General features: G+C 37.5%; 1 pseudogene; it reads right to left on the reverse strand.

Moving 5' to 3' along the window:
- Positions 1–13,532: 13,532 nt before the first annotated feature.
- The window catches only part of LOC111148890, a 40,683-nt pseudogene continuing 36,577 nt past the window's right edge, over positions 13,533–17,638 (reverse strand).

Raw genomic sequence — 17,638 nt, forward strand, 5'->3', positions numbered from 1 at the left:
TGGGCTTGACCTCTCTCAGGAGAGGCTGTGGGTTGCGCGCGCGTCTCAGGCTCTGGTAGCAGGGCACAGGTCCGAGAGCACCAGGCTGGGCCTTCACGCACCTCTCTCAGGGGAGGTTGTGGGTCACGTGCGCGTCTCAGGCTCTGAAACAATGGCGCGGGTCTAAGAGCGCTGGGCTGGGTCTTTGCACACCTCTCTCAGCGGAGAGTGAGGGGCGCACGCATCTCAGGCTCTGTAGCATGGCTTGGCGTTCTGCCGTCTGGCGAGGCTCCCAACCCCTCACAGGAGCCGGACCCCACGCGTTCTCGGGCACGCTGGCGGCTCAGGGACCAAGACCTTGTTTCTCTGCCGCACTCTCTCTGGCTCAGTGCCAGGGGAGGCTTTCCTAGGTACGGGGACTTAAGCCCCTGTCCCTAGCCGTCCTGATTCCCACAATTCCACCACCACCCCATGATCCTTTGCTCTTTCTGAGTGCTTTCAACCAGTCTCCAAGTTAATGCTGGTCCCCAGATGCAGGGCACTCTTGTATTAGGGGTATTACTTTCCAATCGGTCACCTCTGGTGGCTCCCTCCCCCTTTTGTTTATCTTCCGATATCAGTCCGACGTTCCCACTCCGCTTTACCGGCCCACTGGCATCTTCTGCCCCTGTAGAGATCCAGACGTGTATAATTCTGATCTCAGGCTGATTTCATGGGTGATCGGAGTTCTTTGGTAGGTAATCAGCTCACTTTAGGGTACAGGTTGAAATGGCGCCTCCTCCTACTTCCCCGCCATCTTGTCTCCTCCATATCTCATGTTCTCTCTCTTAAATAAATAAGTAAATCTTGAAAGAAAACAAACAAAAAATCCCACCCAAAATTGTTGCTTCCATTATTTTTTTCTATTTAAATTTGTTTTTTTAGTTAAATCCTGGTTAGTTAACATATATTCTATATCTATATTATATATCTATATTATAGATATATAATATAGATATATAATATAGATATTAGTTTCAGGTGTACAAGTTAGTTCCTGAAGAGTGGATTATGATTGTTTGATCTGTATATTTTTCAGAATTGTCCAATTTTTCCATGGTATGTATACCTTTTCATATGTGTAATTTAAAATCAGCAAAAAAAGCAAATAATTATTTAAAATATATTGGGACTATTTAAAATATATTGGGACTAATGAGTTTCAGCTAGAAATGGGTAGAAGGTGATCCCTAAATATATATGGGGAAAAGAGAATTAAGAGATTTTGTAAGTACCTTTTGTAAGCAATGTTGGTTGTAAAGCATTTAATAGAGGTTGAGTATGAAAATTTATGCTGTGTGATGACATTTCAATAGACATTAATCCCAGTCTTAGAATCTCTTGGGTTTTCTTAATCACTCATCCTTTTTTATTTTAAATGACCAGTGTGTTGTGTGTTATGTGTACATGGGTAAAGTCCAGGAGTACCAAGGGACTTATCAAGAAAAGGACCAGCCAGTCTCATAGTCCCCATCCCACTTCTCAGACACACTTTAACCATTTAAACCATTTTGGTCTTTTTCTGAATGACTTATTTCACTTAGAATAATATACTCTAGTTCCATCCATGTGGTTGCAAATGGAAAGATTCCTTTCTTTATGTCTGAATAATATTCTGTTTTATATATATATATATATATATATATATATATATATATATATATATAATCTTCTCTTTTTTTTAATTAACATATAATGTATTATTAACCCCAGGGGTACAGGTCTGTGAATCGCCAGGTTTACACCCTTCACAGAATTCACCATAGCACATACCCTCCCCAGTGTCCATAACCCAGCCACCCTCCTCCCCCCTAGCAACCATCAGTTTGTTTTGTGAGATTGAGAGTCTTATGGTTTGTCTCCCTTCTGATTCCATCTTGTTTCAGTTTTTCCTTCCCTACCCCCAAACCCCCCATGTTACCTCTCAAATTCTTCATATCAGGGAGATCATATGGTAATTGTCTTTCTCTGATTGACTTATTTCGCTCAGCACAATACCCTCTAGTTCCATTTATGTCATTGCAAAAGGCAAGATTGCATTTCTTTTGATGGCTGCAGAGTATTCCATAGTATATATAAACCACATTTTCTTTATCCATTCATCTGTTGATGAACATCTAGGTTCTTTCCATAGTTTGGCTATTGTAGACATTGCTGCTATTAACATTCGGGTGCAAGTGCCTCTTCGGATCACTACATTTGTATCTTTAGGGTAAATACCTGGTAGTGTGATTGCGGAGTCATAGGGTAATTCTATTTTCAACTTTTTGAGGAACCTCCATGCTGTTTTCCAGAGTGGTTGCACCAGCTTGCATTCCTACCAACAGTGTGGGAGGTTTCCCTTCTCTCTGCAACCTTGCCAGCATTTGTCATTTCCTGACTTGTTAATTTTAGCCATTCTGACTGGTGTGAGGAGGTATTTCATTGTGGTTTTTGATTTGTATTTCTCTGATGCCAAGTGATGTAGAGCACTTTTTCATGTGTCTGTCAGCCATCTGGATGTCTTCTTTGCAGAAATGTCTATGCATGTCCTCTGCTCATTTATTGATTGGATTATTTGTTCTTTGGGTATTGAGTTTGAGAAGTTCTTTATAGATTTCAGATACTAGCCCTTTATCTGATATGTCATTTACAAATATCTTCTCCCATTCTGTCATTTGTCTTTTGGTTTTGTTGACTTTTTCCTTTATTGTGCAAAAGTTTTTGATCTTGATGAAGTCTCAATAATTCCTTTTTGCCCTGGCTTCCCTTGCCTATGGCGATGTTTCTAGGAGGAAGTTGCTGAGACTGAGGTCGAATTGGTTGCTGCCTGTGTTCTCCTCAAGGATTTTGATGGATTCCTTTCTCACATTGAGGTCCTTCATCCATTTTTAGTCTATTTTTGTGTGTGGTGTAAGGAAATGGTCCAGTTTCATTCTTCTACATGTGGCTGTCCAATTTCCCCAACACCATTTGTTTCAAGAGACTGCCTTTTTTCCATTGGACATTATTTCCTGCTTTGTCAAAAATTAGTTGACCATACATTGTGGGTCTATTTCTGGGCTCTCTGTTCTGTTCTGCTGATCTATGTGTCTGTTTTTGTGCCAGTACCATACTGTTTTGATGATGACAGCTTTGTAATAGAGCTTGAAGTCTAGAATGATGATGCCATCAACTTTGGCTTTTTTTTTTTTTTTCCAACATTCCTCTGGCTATTCAAGATATTCAAGATCTTTTCGGGTTCCATATAAATTTTAGGATTATTTGTACCATTTCTTTGAATAAAAATGGATGGTATTTTGATTGAGATTGCATTAAACATGTAGATTGCTTTAGGTAGCATAGACATTTTTACAATATTTGTTCTCCCAATCCATGAGCATGGAACATTTTTCCATTTCTTTGTATTTTCCTCAATTTCTTTCACGAGTACTCTATAGTTTTCTGAGTAATGTTTCTTTGCCTCTTTGGTTAGGTTTATTCCTAGGTATCTAATACCTAATCATAATGTACTCATATATACTCATAATACCTGCTCATAATTTGTTCTTATAATTATATTTCTTTGGTGTCGGTTGTGATCTCTCCTTTTTCATTCATGACTTTATTTATTTGAGTCCTTTCTCTTTTCTTTTTGGCCAGGAGTTTATCAATCTTATTAATTCTTTCAAAGAAAAAGCTCCTAGTTTCATTGATCTGTTCTAGTGTTCTTTGGTTTCTATTTCATTTCTATTTCATTGATTTCTGCTCTGGTCTTTATTATTTCTCTTCTCCTGCTGGGTATAGGCTTTCTTTCCTCTTCTTTCTCCAGCTCCTTTAGGTGTAGGGTTAGGTTGTGTATTTGAGACCCTTCTTGTTTCTTGAGAAAGGCTTGTATCGCTATATGTTTTCCTCTCAAGACTGCCTTTGCTGTGTCCCACAGATTTTGAATAGTTGTGTTTTCATTATCATTTGTTTCCATGAATTTTTTCAATTCTTCTTTAATTTCCTGATTGACCCATTCGTTCTTTAGTTCTTTAGGATGCTCTTTAGCCTCCATGTATTTGGGTTCTTTCCAAATTTCCTCTTGTGATTGAGTTCTAGCTTCAGAGCGTTGTAGTCTGAAAATATGCAGGTAGTGATCCCAACCATTTGGTACCGGTTGAGACCTGATTTGTGACCCAGGATGTGATCTATTCTGAAGAATATTCCATGTGTGCTAGAGAAGAATGTGTATTCTGTTGCTTTGGGATGGAGTGTTCTGAATATATCTGTGATGTCCATCAGGTCCAGTGTTTCATTAAGGCCTTTATTTCCTTGGTGATCTTTTGCTTGGATGATCTGTCCATTTCAGTGAGGAGTGTGTTAAAGTACCTTACTATTACTGTATTCTTGTCAATATGTTTGTTTGATTTTGTTATTAATTGGTTTATATAGTTGGCTGTTCCCATGTTACGGGCATAGATATTTAAAATTGTTAGATCTTCTTCTTGGACAGACCCTTTGAGTATGATATAGTGTCCTTCCTCATTTCTTATTATAGTCTTTGGCTTAAAATCTAACTGATCTGATATAAGGATTGCCACCCCAGCTTTCTTTTGTTATCCATTAGCATGGTAAATTGTTTTCCACCCCCTCACTTTAAATCTGGAGATGTCTTTGGGTCTAAACTGAGTTTCTTGTAGACAGCATATTGATGGATTTTTGTTGTTGTTGTTGTTCATTTTAATCCATTCTGATACCCTGTGCCTTTTGATTGGGGCATTTAGCCCATTTACATTCAGGGTAACTATTGACAGATAGGAATTTAGTGCCATTGTATTGCCTGTAAGGTGACTGTTACTGTATATGTCTCTGTTACTTTCTGATCTACTACTTTTAGGGTCTCTCTTTGCTTAGAGGACCCCTTTCAATATTTCCTGTAGAGCTGGTTTCGTGTTTACAAACTCTTTTAGTTTTTGTTTGTCCTGGAAGCTTTTTATCTCTCCTTCTATTTTCAATGATAGCCTAGCTGGATATAGTATTCTTGGCTGCATGTTTTTCTTGTTTAGTGCTCTGAATATATCATGCTAGTTCTTTCTGGCTTGCCAGGTGTCTGTGGATAAGTCTGCTGCCAATCTAATATTTTTACCATTGTATGTTACAGAGTTCTTGTCCCAGGCTGCTTTCGGGATTTTCTCTTTGTCACTAAGACTTGTAAGTTTTACTATTAGATGACAGGGTGTGGACCTATTCTTATTGATTTTGAGGGGGGGTTCTCTGTACCTTCTGGATTGTGGTATTTGTTCCCTTTGCCATATTAGGGAAATTCTCTACAACAATTCTCTCCAATATACCTTCTTCCCCCTCTCTCTTTCTTCTTCTTCTGGAATCCCAATTATTCTAATATTGTTTTGTCTTACGGTATCACTAATCTCTCAAATTCTCCCCTCGTGGTCCAATAGCTTTTTGTCTCTCTTTTGCTCAGCTTCTTTATTCTCCATCATTTGGTCTTCTATATTACTAATGCTCTCTTCTGTCTCATTTATCCTAGCAATAAGAGCCTCCATTTTTTATTGGACCTCATTACTAGCTTTTTTGATTTCAGCTTCGTTAGATTTTAGTTCTTTTATTTCTCCAGAAAGGGATTTTATTTCTCCAGACCAGGAGAAATAAATGTCCTCCATGTCTTTTTTGAGCCCAGCTAGCACCTTGAGCATCATCATTCTGATCTCTAGATCTGACGTGTTACCAATGTCCATATTGATTAGGCTCCTAACCTTCGGTACTTCTTCTTGTTCATTTTTTGTTTGTTTTGTGGTGAGTTTTTCCACCTTGTTGTTTTATCCAGATAAGAATATATGAATGAGAGAATAAAATACTAAAAGTGAGGCAAAGACCCCAGAAAAATGTGCATTTTCCAAATCAGAAGAGATCCCAAATCATGTGGAGAAGAAAGGGGGTAAAAAGAAGTTCAAAATATAGATAGATAGATAGATAGATAGATAGATATATCAAGAGCCGCCTGCTTGACTTTGGGTCTATTTTGCTCCCTTAGAAGAAACTACCTACCAAAATTTTAAAGAAAGAAAAACAGATAGATAGATAGATAGATAGATCTATCTATCTATCTGTTTTTCTTTCTTTAAAATTTTGGTAGGTAGTTTCTACACACACACACACACACACAAATAAGGGTAAACACAATAAAGGGATGGAATATGACTATAAATATGAAAATTTAAAAATATTTCTAAAAAGGGAATTGGTAAGTTGGTTGGGAAAAGAAAGAAAAATAAAGTGGAGAGAATTTGCTCAGGCTGGAGACTAGAACAAAGCCCTGTGCTAGATTTAGGGTATATTTTGATCTATTAGAAGAAGTTGTATACCAAAAAATTTTTAGAAGAAAAAACCCTATAGGTTTACAAAAAATAAAGTTAGATACAACGAAGGGTAAAATATGACTATAATGACGAAGGTTCAAAAAGATTTTTTTTAAAGAAAGGTATTGTTAAGAGAAACTAAATTTTCATCATCACTAGCCATCAGGGAGATTCAAATGAAAACCACATTGAGATACCACATTACACCACTTAGAATGGCCAAAATTAGCAAGACAGGAAACAACATGTGTTGGAGGGGATGTGGAGAAAGGGGAACCCTCTTACACTGTTGGTGGGAATGCAAGTTGGTGCAGCCACTTTGGAGAACAGTGTGGAGATTCCTCAAGAAATTAAAAATAGAGCTTCCCTATGACCCTGCACTTGCACTGCTGGGTATTTATCCCAAAGATACAGATGTAGTGAAAAGAAGGGCCATCTGTACCCCAATGTTTATAGCAGCAATGCCCACAGTCGCCAAACTGTGGAAAGAACCAAGATGCCCTTCAATGGATGAATGGATAAGGGAGATGTGGTCCATATACACTATGAAGTATTATGCCTCCATCAGAAAGGATGAATACCCAACTTTTGTAGCAACATGGACGGGACTGGAAGAGATTATGCTAAGTGAAATAAGTCAAGCAGAGAAAGTCAATTATCATATGGTTTCACTTTTTTGTGGAGCATAACAAATAACATGGAGGACATGGGGAGATGGAGACGAGAAGGGAGCTGAGGGAAATTGGAAGGGGAGGTGAACCATGAGAGACTATGGACTCTGAAAAACAATCTGAGGGTTTTGATGGGGCGGGGGGTGGGAGGTTGGGGAACCAGATGGTGGGTATTGGAGAGGGCATGGATTGCATGGAGCACTGGGTGTGGTGCAAAAACAATGAACACTGTTACACTAAAAATAAATTTAAAAATTAAAAAAAAAGATAAACTAGTTAAAAAAAAAAGTTAGGGGCGCCTGGATGGCTCAGTGGGTTAAAGCCTCTGCCTTCGGCTCAGGTCATGATCCTGAAGTCCTGGGATTGAGTCCCTCATCGGACTCTCTGCACAACGGGGAGACTGCTTCCTCCTCTCTCTCTACCTGCCTCTCAGCCTACTTGTGATCTCTGTCTGCCAAATGGATAAATAAAATCTTAAAAAAAAAAAGTTAAAAGAGGAAAGAGTAAATTAAAAAAAAATAGAATAAGAAAAAAAATTTAAAAAATTAATTAACTTTTCAAAACTAAAGAATCATGGGGCGAAAGCCATGAATTCCATGCTTTGCTTTCCCCTCCTCTGGAATTCCGCTGTTGTCCTTGATCAGTGAGCTTGGTCTTGGCTGGATGTTCTTGCTGATCTTCTGGGAGAGGGGCCTGTTGTGATTCTCAAGTATCTTTGCCCAAGGCAGATTTGCATCACCCTTGCTAGGGGCTGGGCTGAGTAATCTGCTCGGGTTCCTTCTGGGGAGCTTTTGTCCCTGAACACTTTCTGTAGAGCTCTGGAGGATGGGAATGAAGATGGCGGCCTCCCAATCTCCAGCCCGGAGGAGCTGAGGGCTCAGGGCCCCACTCCTCAGTGCATCCTTGGAGAAAAGTGCTCCATCACTCCCATCTCCCCAGTCTCTGGCTGCACTCCCAGCTCTCCCGGCCTGTGACTGAGGATTTCTGTCTCTGGCACACAGACCCATTTGGAGTCTCCAAGCCCAGCAGATTCCTGTTGCTCTGCTCTTCCGATGGCTGTCCCCAGATCTGCCACTTGTGGGGTCCTTGCTCAAAAAGCAGTGGTCTGATTGTGCTGCAGATCACAGTTTAAGGTAACCCTGAGCTGAGAGCTCACTCCTCGGCTCTGTGACACCCCCAATTCTTCTGTGACCCTGTGGGACCTGAGACCACACTGTGCCCGTGAGAGCTCCACCCCCACTTAGCCTCTGGAGCAATGTCCCTCAGTGGAGCAGCCTTTTAAAAGTTCTGATATTGTGCTCCGTTGCTCCACCACTTGCCGGGAGCTGGCCTCTTCCCACTGTGGTCTATCTTCCTGTCACTTTTTTTTTTTTTAATATTTTATTTATTTATTTGGCAGAGATCACAAGTAGAGAGGCAGGCAGAGAGAGAGGAGGAAGCAGGCTCCCTGCGGAGCAGAGAGCCCAACAAGGGGTTTGATCCCAGGACCCTAGGATCATGACCTGAGCCGAAGGCAGAAGCTTTAACCCCCTGAGCCACCCAGGCGCCCCAATCTGCCCGTCGCTTCTGATTCACTTCTCTGCATATCCTAGCTTTCAGAAAGTGGTCGATTTTCTGTTTCTAGAATTGTTGCTCTTCTCTACAATCTCCTTTAGATTTGTAGGTGTTTGGAATGGTTTGATAAATATGTAACTGAACTCCTGCAACCTGATGTCATCTCAGCCTGCTACTCCTCCACCATCTTGACTCTCCCTTGACATCTTCTTTTTAAGAAGGAAAACAGACAAACACATGGGAAGGAAGACAAAAGAAAGAAAGGAGAGAGGGAAACAAACCATAAGAGACTCTTAAAGACAGAGAATAAACTGAGGGTTGATGGAGGGAGGTGTGCGGGGGATGGGCTAGATGGTTGATAGGTATTAAGGAGTGTGTCTGCTATGATGAGAACTGGGTGTTGTATGTAAGTGGTGAATCACTGAATTCTATTCCAAAAACCAATATTGCACCATATGTTAAATAAATAAATAAATAGAGGTAGGATGCTTAAACTAAAGCTTAATTGCAAAGAAAATACCAGGGATAAGCACAGTGTACTCAGTCGCCTTGAATTCCCACAAGCCAGTGAAAAAGTATAGCTCTTTTGTGGGGTGGGTGGAAATTGTGAGATAAAACATATGAATATAAATATGCTTGTGTCTAAGAAGCTGTGTGTATGTATGTATGTATGTGAAATGTTATTGCATTTATACTAAAATGATTATGAAATTTTGCATAGTTACAGCATGAAGGCAACGAAGTTCAATGCCAGAAGTGACTGTCAATGCAAATGTAATAGAAGATTTTCTTTCACTATGCTCTGAGTCATGTCCACTGTTATTTCTTATGTCTTTCTCTTTATTTTTTTTTTTAATTTTATTTATTTATTTGGCTGACAGAGATCACAAGTAGGCAGAGAGGCAGGCAGAGAGAGGAGGAGGAAGCAGGCTTCCTGTGGAGCAGAGAGCTGTATGTGGGGCTCGATCCCAGGACCCCGGGATCATGACCTGAGCTGAAGGCAGAGGCTTTAACCCACTGAGCCACCCAGGCGCCCCTGTCTTTCTCTTTCTTGATTGGCATTCTCATTTTGATGAACCATCCTCAAGTGATTTCCTCTAAGAGGTGGATGCAAGAAAAAAAAATAATGGAATTATTGAGTATATGAAAATATTTTATCCCACATTTGAAAATAGATAACCTAGATTCAAAATTTTTTCCTTAAACTCTCAAGGCATTGCTCTAAATTTATTTTCTAGCATTTAACTATGATAATGGCATATTCTCATTTGCTTTTCTTGAACTTTATTTTTATGTTTGTTGCTTTGGAAGCATTTAGGATATTCTTTTTATGCTTCAGGGTATAAACCGGCATGAAGCTCAAGCTGCTCTCACTTATTGTATGTGAATATTGAAGCCAAATTCAAAGCCTGACTTTGGGAGGAATGGATATAAAAAAAAATAGCATGAATGTGGAAGTATTGTAGTAGTATTAAATTGAAAATAATGACCAAAATGAGATGAAACATACAAGGGGCATACAAAAAGAGGCTGCCACTATGAAAGTTTTAGAAAGAAGATTTGTAGTAAAAACAACAGGATATATATTACTAAAAGGATGGTTGAGTAAAGTCATAATTCATCAACTTAATTCATTTTTGTTGGGTATAGAAAGCATTAAAGCATTAGGTAAGCAGTCAGGCCATAGATGGTTTTGGCCACATTGATAGTTACATGGGTAATAACAGATATGATGATGTTGATGATAATAATGATAATTAACAATTATTAAACATCTGTTATATATAGTATACTATTTTAAGATATGCTATAATAAATATTAATTTTTTTCTTTAAACTGAGAGCACAGGTTTAAAAAATGGAATTTATCAGCCCAAGGACATTAAGAGGAACTTCAAACAGCACCCTTTTGTATGTTTTGCTTTTTACCTATTGAACAAAAACAAAAAATGATTTATTAGTATGCATTATATTATAGAGAATGAAAGAACATCAATCTCTTGCATACCTACCACTTCAGATTAAGAGGACATTGCCTTTGAGGCTCCTTGGGTGTTTATCATTGTAACTCTGTTTATGCTTCCTAAGAGGTAGATACTAACTGGATTTTGCTTTTTCTTCATAGTTTTTTCATATATGTTTCTTTTTTTTAAATTTTTTAAATTTATTTCCAGCGTAACAGTATTCATTGTTTTTGCACCACACCCAGTGCTCCATGCATTTCTATCCCTACACCTGTATTATTATTATGTTTTTCATGCATTTGAAGTCATATAAATGAAATTATGTGTTCTATAGCTTGCTTTTTCACTCAACATTATATTCCCAAGATTCACCTGTGTAGTTGCATGCACTTGTCATTCATTAATTTTTATTGCTATAAAGAGTTGCACAGAATGAACATACCAGAATTTATTTATCCATTGTCCTCTTGGCATATATTTTGCCAATACAGGGGATATTAAATAAGTATTTTGAGAAATATCTATCTATCATCTATCTATATATATATTTAAGATTTTTAATTTTCTACAAATGTATCTTAAATATATACATATATTATATGCACATACTTATATCCTATTACTTAAGGCCAAATTGTTTTATAAATTACATTTTAAAAATTATCTTAGCCATTTTTATTGCTGCTTTTGTTAAGTGCTGCCGTCTTCTCATTAGCTTGTTTGTCACTTGTGATTGACTTCTAGGTATCCTTTCTATTTTTTTATGATAATATTTTAAACATTACAAATATCTCCCAGTTTGTGTCTTGAATTTTCACTTTCTTTATGGTATCTTTTAATGGGCAGAAGTCCTTACGTTTAATACAATCTAGGCATATCAACATTTTCCTTTATGACCTCTGCTTTTTATATTTAAGTTAAGAATTGTTCCCTGCCCTAGGGTATTAAAGATATTCTATCCTATCTTCTTAAATTTTTATGTTTTGTCTTTTATATTTAATACACATAGAATTACTTTTGTGTATGTTATCAGTACAAACTCTAATGTTATATTATTTTTTCCCATTTTGTCTCAGCTTCTCTTATTGACAAATTCCTCCTTTTTCTATGAACTTTGAATTCAAGTCTCTAATAAATCAAGCTTCCATATATCTTTTATTTTGGATCTTTTATAGTGCTCTTGTCCTATTTATCTATCCCTAATCCATACCATCTTAAACTATAGCTTGATATACTTAATACTTTATTTATAACTTAAACAAAATAAGTCTTAATATCTGGTAAGACATATCCTCTTACTTTGTTTTGATATTCCTTAGGAGTGTCTTGGCTATTCTTGATCTTTTTCTCTTCCATAGGCACATTTTAGAATAAGCTTGTAATAAGAAGATAGATGAATGTATGGATAGATAGATAGATAGATAGATGGAATCAATACCTCCAAAACCAAGTCATTGATTCTTTACTTGTAATTGCGTTGCTTCTGTGGATCAATTTAGGTAGAACTGATATCTGTATGATATACAACCAACCAGAACATGGTATTTGTTCATTTAGTTGTAATTTTTCATTTTTTCTATTCATCCCCTGATTCCAATCCTTCTCACCACCACCAATTGATCGCCTGCTTTGATTTTGTTCTAATTATTATTAAGTATGAGCTTACCTTCATATATTTGTTAGCCATTCAGGTTTCTCTTTCTGTGAAGTTCGTATCTACATCTTCATGTGATTTCTGGTTGGTTGTCTATTTTTGCAGAAATTTTTCAGTATCCGATATTCTTTCCATACTAGCCTGTTAATTTTCTCATTTACATCATTAAGGAAACAGAAGTCTTTAATATTAAATACATCAGTTTTCACCTAATAGTTTGAGTTTGGTGTCTTATTTAAGAAATCCTCATCCAGTTAAATTCATAAAAAATATTTTCATATTTGTAATATTCTCATATTTGTTAGCTTCATATTTTTCTACTTCATATTAAGGTCTTCCAACTTTTGTGCATAATATAGGAATGATAAATAGTATTAATTTTCATCATATAATGAGCTGGATTTCCTAACATCAACTTTATACAATCTGTCTTCCTTACTGCTAAGCTCTATTTTCAGATCTATCAGGAGGAACTTTTGTTCCATTGTTTATTTTTTTTTTCCATAATTGCATATAGTTATTACTGTGGTCTTGTTATGTGTTAAAATGTGGTAGGGAGGGAGTCCTTTTATTTTCTAACTTGGTGTATCTATCCAGGGATACAGACACACACACACACACACACACACACACACACAAACACATGCACACCATGAAATAAGTTTACTAACTTCTTAAAAATATACAGCTGAAATTTTGGTTAGTCTAATGTTGAATTTATAGATTAATTTGGAGAATATTGATTTTTGGAGAATTTATAGCATAATTTGTTCCATTTTAAATACATTATGCATTTATTCAAGTCTATGAATATTTTTTAGGTAAGTTTAAAAATTTGCTCTCTGTAGGTTTTTGTAACTTTCACCAAATTAATTTCTTAGTAGTTTTAATTTGTTCACCATAATGAATTGTATCATTTTTTAAATGAAATTTTCTAGATGGTTATTAGTAATTTAGGAATGTTTCTGAATTTTGTAAGTTAACCTGTGTTTGGACCTTGCTAAACTTTTTATTAATTCAAAGTTTTTTTTTCTGTTGATTCTTTTTTTTTTATAAAGTAAAAATTCAGTTTATTCATCTGTTTATGACACAGTACACAAGGGGCAAAGTGTTTCACATCATAGATTTCACTTCCAACTCCTTGGAATGTTCATTTCTTTGGCTAAAAGGAGAGGCTAGACATGAGAGGCAGGCAATGCTTAGGCAACTGCAATAAGGATGGGGAGTGGGTGATACTAATGCCATCCCTGCGGGGACGGGCACAAGGGGACTATTAGTCATAAGCTATTTTCTAGAATTGTTAGCTGGAAACAAAGAAGCACCACTCCTGGATGCTTAACCGTCATGGGCCTCAGTCATCCCCACCACACAGGTATAGCAGCACTTTCTAGTAGACGCCCTTCGTGTCTTGCTGGATGTAATAATACAGGGACTTGCCATACTTTCTCTTGACTTCAGACCTAATTTTCAACATGTCCACTTCACTATGAGAGACCAGGATTCTTATCAGAACTTTATCACGAGTCCCCTTGCCCTTCATGGAGTCATATAGCCGGTCAGCAAAATACAGGGGCTTATTCTGAATGCACTGGACCAGGTTTAGGAAAGCATTTTCCAGGTCTCCTTTGACCTCCTTCTTGATGCTCTCCAACGTGTCATAAGGGCTGTAGCTCTTGTACCTATCAAATACTTTCTGGAGGTGACACACACTCTGCTTAGTCATGATGCTGATCCAGTTGGGTACATCAGTTCCTTTCCTCTTCACTCCAGCATCATAGAGATCCTGGGCATCTTGGTCAATCAGTTCATAATCAATGACAGAGCCATCCTCTGCTCTTCTACCCTTTGCAAGGGCAACCATCAGCTTGCGGAAGTCACCAGATGTGTCAGAAACGATGTCCTTCTCCAGATCAGTCTTGTACATTTCCTTGTAGACTCTGTTAATTTCCTGAAGCTCTTAGTTGGTCCTTGAGCAGATGATCTCAATGAAGGAGTCCTCATCAGTCCCCAGTCCCTTCATGGAGGCTTTCAGCTCAGAAGCATCATACTGAGCAGGTGTTTTTAATAGGCCCAAAATAACTGTCTCGAGGTGGCCAGACAAGGCTGATTTCAGCGCGGATGCAAGTTCCTTTTTGGTCCTTCTCTAGTAGGCGAAGGCAATATCCTGTCTCTGTTCATTGCTGCGGTTGGTCAAAATGTTGACAATGGTGACCTCATCCACACCTTTGGTCTTGATGGCCGTTTCAATGTTTAGAGCATCACGCTCAGCATCAAAATTGGTGTATGCTTTGACCGACCCATATGCACTTGGGGGCGTGGAGTGATCACCCTCCAAGGTGAGCTTGCAGAGAATTTCGTAAACAGTAGACGTTTTGAAAGAAGCTGGGCCCGGCGCCGAGAGCAGCAAGCGTCCCCAGTTGTGGAGCCTTTTCTGTTGATTCTAATGCTTTCTCATGTAGATGATCATAGTGACATGACGATTTTGCTTCTTTCTATTTCTTATATCTTTTTTATATTAAATAACCATGATAAGTTATCTCTGTCTTATTTCTGAATTTAAAAGCTCTGTCAAAAATTTCTTTGTTAAATATGGTATTTGCTTTAGTATGTAGCCATTAAACATATTATCAAGTTTAGAAAGTGTTTAATTATTTCTTTTTTCTTTGGCATCTTTGGTTTATTATCTTTGTATAGGTTGTTGAATTTAAAGAAATGATATCTTTTGTACCTGTTGAGAGTCATATGAACTTTACATAGTAGTCTTCTTTTTTCTTTTCCATTTAGTTTTCTTTAATATTTTAAATGAAGCTTTAAATACTTTCATAAAGGTATTGCTTATATTTTGTTAAATTTATTCCTATTTTGTGTTTTTATGTTATTTTAATGTAGTATCTTTATTGCATTTTATAACTCTGTGTTGCTAGTGTTTAGAAATGCAATTGACTTTTGTATATTGATTTGTTTTCAGCCACCTTGCTACAATGTTTTATTAATCCAAGTAACAAATACATTGTGTTTAGAACTGCACCTTATTTATTTATCTTGAATTTTCTGTTTGACTTTTGAATCACGGTTTTCTATGCACAGTTGATTAGAGTGTTTGGCGTTACCGTCATTCTAGAACTTTGAGATCTCTGAGGAAATCCTTACAGATGCATTTCTTTTTTTAACCTGCAGGGCTTGAACCCCAACTGCTGCAACAAATGCATCCCTTACTTTATTTTGCCTTTAATTCATTTTTGCTCTATTGGTAGTTGCATTGAAATATGTGTCCTGCTTACAGTTCTGTTTCTTTGTTTAATTTAATATTAACTGAGTTTCTGCTGTGGGTCAGTGTTTGTCCAGACAGTGGCCTGGGTGCTGGGAATACAAAAATGGTCAAGTCAGTCTCAGCCTTTCATTAACTGAGAGTCTGGTGGATTTTTGGCAGTTTTGTTCCTGCTTAATTCTTTGTGTTGCAAAGGATAACTTATTTTCTTCAAGGAGCTCCGTTTCTGATGGACTGTTACTAGAAGAAAAACACTCTATGTGTGTGTTTCATGTTTTTTAATCTTTGTGTTGAAGCAAATGAACATGTGTTATTGACCCATTCCTGGTTCTATAGCAATGTTGCCATTCATTCTTTACTTCACGTGGCATCTTGGGACAGTAAAAAAGTTAGATCCGTTTTGTGCAAATATTTTGGTTTGGTCACAAATATCGGTCCGATCATGGAGACATAGAGTTAAGGTTAGGGTATAGAGAAAACTTGCATGATCAATCCATTTGGAGATTATTTTTGGTAACTTTTTATCTTGTGTTTCTAAGAATGCCTTGGACACTTCATTTTCAGTTTTGAAAGTCAGAGTAATGTCTGAATTAAGTTGGTGCTGTTGTCACACCAACTCTTTGCTAATGATGTGGAAAGCATGCTTCTTCTGCTTATGCTATGTGGCTTGGAAAGACTGCTGTGCTTAGATGTGGAGTGATTTTTCCATTTAGGATGTCTCTCATGACATTTTCCATTCTAATGACAATGAGAATATGGCCAAGAAATCTGTCACTTTTTCTGAGTCCATGGGAAAGCTTTTGATTTCCCTGTTTGACCTCACCTTAAAGCAGTTTCATAAGGTAAAAGAAAAAGGCCTTGGGGAAATGATTAAATAAATGATCATACTTTCATATGATAGAAACAAAAACATTTTAAAGGTATTTTTAATGTCAGGCAAAAATGTTCATGACAAAATACTAAGTGAAATTAGTAAGACAAACTATTGTAATCAATCCATCTTATTAATATTCATTTAGACATGAATTGATAAGTGAGAGTCAGTATTTTTCTCTCTCCCACCCCAAACCAAGTTGCCTAATATGCATACATTGTTTTGATAAATGGAGGGAAATTTTCTTTAAAAAATACTAAAATTTAAAAATTACACATATACAAATATACCCGGTTAAATTAAATATGAAACATTATAGGAATATTTGTTTCAGAAGTGAAAAAAAACTCAATATCAACTTTTAAACAATTATCTCTTGGTTCCTGCCATTTGAAGTTTGTTTTGAAGTTTACTGTTAACCACACTGGGTGTTAAAATTGTGGGAAATGGGCTGATGAGCAGTGAGAAGGCAGAGTAAGGCAATGTGAGAATATCTGGGTGGAAAATCAGTGTTTGGGAGGATCATATCGATTGGTGGCTGGTTTGGGTAGTATTCAGTGGGTGGGTAAGTAGAAGAGTCTCAGTCTCAGGGTCCAGATTTTAGGGGAGGGTTATGGCTCTGGAAATAATTATAACTTAGAAAGAAGGCAAAAAGAAGGCCATTTTGGTCCTTGAGGTTATAGTACAGAGAGACAAGGTAGTAGGGAATTCCTCTGTAGGAATATGTGGGCAAGATATCAAGCTAGTAATTGAATGCCTGGGTGGCTCAGTGGGTGACCTCAGCTGACACTCAGGTCATGATCTCAGGGTCCTGGGATTGAGCCCCACATCAGGCTCCCTGCTCGGCAGGGAGACTGCTTCCCCCTCCTACTCTGCCTGCCTCTCTGCCTACTTGTGATCTTTCTCTCTCTCTCTCTATCAAATAAATAAAATCTTAAAAAAAAAAAAAAGAAGTTAAGAACCATGTTGCTGGTAGAGCATGGTATATGCCCACTGGAGGCCTTGATCCTGAACTTCAACATCAGCTCTTTCCCAACATATCTGTCTCCTGCTGGCTGCCCCCTACCACCTGTGGTGAAATTCATCCTGGAATCTGAGTGGACAGCATGCTGATGCTATAGACAGAATCCCATTTTAGTTGTTGCTACTATAATCTCCTTCTAGTATGAAGCCATTTTCTTTTCCTAGTGAATTGCTTATAGAAAATGGTATTCGATGAATTACTGAAATCAAATGAAATGAAAGAAGAACCTTCATAAAACAGCAGAATTTAGAAGTCCCTCTTCATGTGGCAGCAAATTTCTGAGGTAAAGTC

Source organism: Enhydra lutris, unplaced genomic scaffold, assembly GCF_002288905.1.
Source record: "Enhydra lutris kenyoni isolate GAN:26980312 unplaced genomic scaffold, ASM228890v2 scaffoldscaffold21, whole genome shotgun sequence".
Classification (NCBI taxonomy): domain Eukaryota; kingdom Metazoa; phylum Chordata; class Mammalia; order Carnivora; family Mustelidae; genus Enhydra; species Enhydra lutris.